Source organism: Ornithodoros turicata, chromosome 9, assembly GCF_037126465.1.
Source record: "Ornithodoros turicata isolate Travis chromosome 9, ASM3712646v1, whole genome shotgun sequence".
In the NCBI taxonomy this organism is placed as follows: domain Eukaryota; kingdom Metazoa; phylum Arthropoda; class Arachnida; order Ixodida; family Argasidae; genus Ornithodoros; species Ornithodoros turicata.
The window spans coordinates 27,241,328-27,246,238 of NC_088209.1; positions in this window are offsets into that span (position 1 = coordinate 27,241,328).

Sequence of the window (4,911 nt, forward strand, 5' to 3'; positions counted from 1 at the left end):
GCCTGTCATTTTTGGCTCGTACGAAATAAATATCGGGTTTAGCACCACCGTAATTTGTGGATCATTTCTCAAAGGTATGGGGATTCAGTTCACGAATTATAGTCCAATTTATGCTAATATTCTGACTGCTATTAACGAAGTAGTTCAGGTGCCTTCAACATTGATCACTTTACCCTATAAATTTTACAGTTATTCCTCCACCACATGCAATGACTACTTATCTTTTCGCTTACATTTTAAAATTTGATACAAGGTCCAGCTATCCGCTGTGAGTTGCAGAAGCCGGAGGGGACATCGTTATTTCAGAAAGGATATATAGAATGAGCTGGCTTCGCGATACGTGTATTTATACGGGAAATACAACCGGAGCCGAAGGGACAACTGTAAGGTTCCATTAACACCCTGTAATACGTCGCTTAGTCGAACATCAGGTAGCCGTCACGAAGGTGCCCTCAGAGTTATCGTGTGACTTGTGACGCCAGCACAAAGAAAGGAAGAAAAAGAAAGGAACGGGGAACTGCCGGGGGGGGGGGGGGACGTCACGTGCGGAGATCAAGGCCGTCTGTCCGTCCGAGGCTGCTCTCTCCGAGTGTTCTACTGAATTTTGGTTAAAAACATGAACAGTAGAACGGTTTGTAAAACGTCATTCTATGAGCATCTGATATGGAACACGCATGCACGCCAGGTACAGTTTCTTTTCTTCTTATCCACTCAACTGAACTCAGGTTATGATCTATCACAGACCTTTTTAATGCTATGTGGGAATTCTCGCTTCATGCTGTCGTAAGTTAAACTGAGACTCGATCTATATCTCAAATGTATGTACTGTAATCTCATATAGGTGACCATATGTAATCTCATATAATCACCAAAATATGTTAGGGTATGCAAAGGAAAGCAATATGTTTAATAGCAAATGTACATTACAATGACCCAGTTGCTTTCATCCTGCCCATTGTCCTTGGGGTAGTGGGCCGCACCTCATGTGGCGAATTTCCCCATTCATCATCATTAATATATCTGTTGTTGTTGTTGTTGTTGCTTCCTTGCTTCAGAAGTACAAAACACCACACGTTGATACTATATTTGATTGCAAACTAGATAGATGCATTAGCGAACGGTCAATTGCTCTGACTAATGAAGACAGAAAGTAAACGTGTGCTTTTTGGTCGTTTCATGTTCTTTACCCCCTCTTTTTATCACATTTTGTCACATGAAACGAGTGGCTAATGGAGCCTGTGTTGTCTCTTCGTCTCTGTCTCTGTTCAGTTCGCTCCAAATCACTTCTAGTCACCTATACCAGCTGGTTCATTCAGCAATTTGAATTAAGTAACTGATCTCTTCACAGGAACCTCATAATGTTGGCATCCGCCACCGACAGTGAAGGGCAATGCAAGTGCAATAAGGTAGGTAAAATGTCAATATGTTCAGGGGACCAAGATGCTATTACGTTGCTATCAAAGATGCTATTAATGCCAAAATCGATTAGATCATGTTTGGTTCTGACGGTTTGCAATCCAGCTAAATTTTACATCCAAGTGGCATAAAATCTAGTATATGTGTAATCTAGGAAATAAGCGAAACAAAATAATGAGATAAAATCTAAGAAAAATTGAAATACTGGTCCTACTGCTGGAACTTCATTCCGTAGCATCATTATTGTGCAATACTTGCAATGTAGCCGATGTCCTCTAGACTTGAGTGGACATCTGACTTGAGTGTGGCCTTCGAGAGAATGCGTGAAATTTAACTTTATGTATTACACCCTCCTACAATTCTATCTCTCGGCTCTGGGATTGAATTAATTTTCGAACATTACCCGGTTGTTTTTTACTGAAGAGAAGTGAAATATGTCGGCAAAGGCGGGTGAAAAAAAAATCAGGCAGGAGATCGTTATTCATTAAGTCATATAATTTGCTCTACTGTAGTCCCTTATTTCTATCCTATATGTTACCTGCATAGGCGCTCATGAATTCAAATAGGTATCGATTAATTTATGGGTTCGGGTCGTCAAGATACGTTTGCTGAGCAGTACCGAACATCAGATTACTGTGAACGATGTCAGTGGTCGATATAACTGTTTTTGCAGTTCTTACTAAATTACAGCGCGCTAATGACACAACAAAAATTGGGGTGCATTGACGTTTTCTTAGATAGTGTATAGAATAAGATACGTCAAACATCTATTCCAAAGTAAAGCTGTTGTTTTTTCTTTGCAATAAACCTAAACGCCTCCACGAGTTCCTTTTTACACCTGTTCATTCTCTCACACAACGAATGCTACGACATATAACATGTTCTGTTTTGCAATCCAGTGTCAGACCGGTGATGACTGTGGAGAAAATTGTTTTTGCGTCGGAATGGAAGGCGGAGATATGCATTGCGTCTACATGGATCCAGACGTATACCAAGCTGATGACGTAAATGATACTGAGTTAGACAAGGCTGCTCCAAGGAAAACAGGTGTGGTCTGACAAGAGATAATAAGCGGAAGCCTCGATCGCATTCTACAAATTTCTGTGGGCGAATGTAGTAAATGATCTAACTAATAAACCTGTTGAGCTCCTTCTTTTCCTGTGTGCCTATCACTGCATATAGTAGACCGTTTTGGTTGTTTATGAGCATCACAAAAATAAAAGGTTGAATTGAATTTCATTGCATTGCATCGCATCGCATTGAATCACACACACCCTACATCGGAAAGGCCCTCGCTGGGGCCCATATGCGGGTTACGCGCTGGGTATCGTACGGCAGAGTTCGGTGAGTGGCAGCATATCGTACCCAGTCCCCTGTCCCAAGGTGTTAACAGTAGCGTGACGAGGAGATGAAAAGTTACGGGGCAGAGGCCTTTAACGACGCTGGTGGTGATGATGATGATGGTGATAACAGCTTCCTCTTGCTGGCCTCACAGGTGTGAGCTCGTCGCCACTGCAGCTGAAGATGATGATGAGATTATGACAAGAAGATGAGGGGGTGAAGTGGGTAGGCTATAGCGGTGGTGGTAGAGAAGGTTGTAGAACTGCTTGCAGTAGCCGGCCACGCTCAGGCGGGCAGCATAGCGACTATCGCAGTGGGCGGGGGATCGTGCGTCTTAGGCCGACTTCACAGGGATCCCAGTCAGCGCCCGGATTCGAGCCCGGCCCTAACGATGGTAGTCAGTCAGGGTCTTCGTCGGGCATGGAATATGTGCGACTATCACGAATACCCTTGTATCAAACCTTCATAGGTAAGCATTATTGTTCTTCAAATCTCGGGACCAAAGTATCGTAAGCCTTGTTCGCGTTATCTATTCCGAAGCAAAAAGTGCGACTGCCTCTGGAACATAAAAGGAAAAATATTAACCAGTGGGTAGGATATCATCATTGTCAATCGAAAATTGCCTCAGCGTCGTCAGCCTCATTTCATACGTCACTTAACCCACGCCGAGGTACCATTTCCATTCCCGAAGTAATTGACGTACCGCCCGCTGAAATTCTAGTCAATCACAGGGTGCCATTAATGAGCATCATCCTTTTGACAGACCTACGCTGTCCGGCAAATTGAAGGTGGGGTGCCTCCCCGCAAAAGTGTGGCCATATGTCTCCAATCCCCTGCGATGTTTCCACTGGAACCGGTCTGGCTTTACATGCGGTTGGTGTGGACCACCGCGCTGCGCATGATGCGGTTCGGATATGCCTCACCTGTCATGCGTGGGTGTATGTTCGCCATTAATTTGATCCACTTCGCTCACGTAATGACCCGCATGTAATGGGTGATCGGGTACAGTACTGCAGTTCCACACCTCATATCAGCACCAGCAGCAGCAGCAGCATGATGATGACGACGATGTATCTGTTGTTGTTGCGCTGGTGATCATCTTTCTTCTCCGAAATGGAAGTTAGGGAAAAACATTTCACGTATTAACAAATATACACAGAATATTTACTACTCTGATGTTGCAGTACTGAACGAAAAAAAACAAACAACTGATTCATCTCAAACGTCTCACGGAAACGGTCATGCATTTTTCAATATCAAATATAGTGAAGGACGCTCAGTCTGTAAGGTAAATTAAAATAAAGGAAACATATACTCTTCATCCCTTGAAAATGTATCACGACACGAGCTCGACTCTTTCATGAATACAAACTCGGCATAACACTAATAAAAAAAGGAACAGCTAATCGACAAGTGGTTCACTGTCAAATATTTCGGATCAGGGGCTTGCGGCTGCTCGGAGGAACTATAACGCATCGCCGCGCCCAAAAGAAAAACAATGACAAACTGTTTGATTATCTAGCTAAGCCGAGTAGCACACATACTGGTGTACCTTAGTATTTCATACATTACGGGGCCAGGTAATTCTTCGGTGAAACAGCGTGAGCTTCTTTCCAACCTGGACTATTAATAACCTGTTTGAGAAGTATGACCTGCATGTTTTTCTCACAGGAAACGTATTTTAACACAGATGCCTCAATCCCTTTCCGTCTTCCGAAGCGATCGAGCATACATAATGCAGGTACCCGTCGGAATAGCCATTATAACACCAACGTCGTATTTGATATTTATATCTAGATATTTGGTATTGGCATTGGTATTTGGTATATTGGTATCTAGATATTTGTCGTGTGAAGTCTTGTTGGTCTGATCAAATGAAATGCGAGAGTCTTGTGATGAGATGTTCGAACAATAGCTTTTGTTTGATGACTGGTGGGATGTTTCATTTCCGCTGGAGAGATACTCTTAACATAAATGAGATGTTCATACCTTATAAGTGCTCCGCAGATGCACCGAACAGTGTATTGAACCAAATAGTATTGCAATAAGCTAGACAATGTCCGTCTTGGAGCAAGACGTAAACGGATGCAACCTGTACCTCCAACGACGCGCATGTAACTTGTGGCACACGAGAAACTGTTCTGTTTGTCAGTC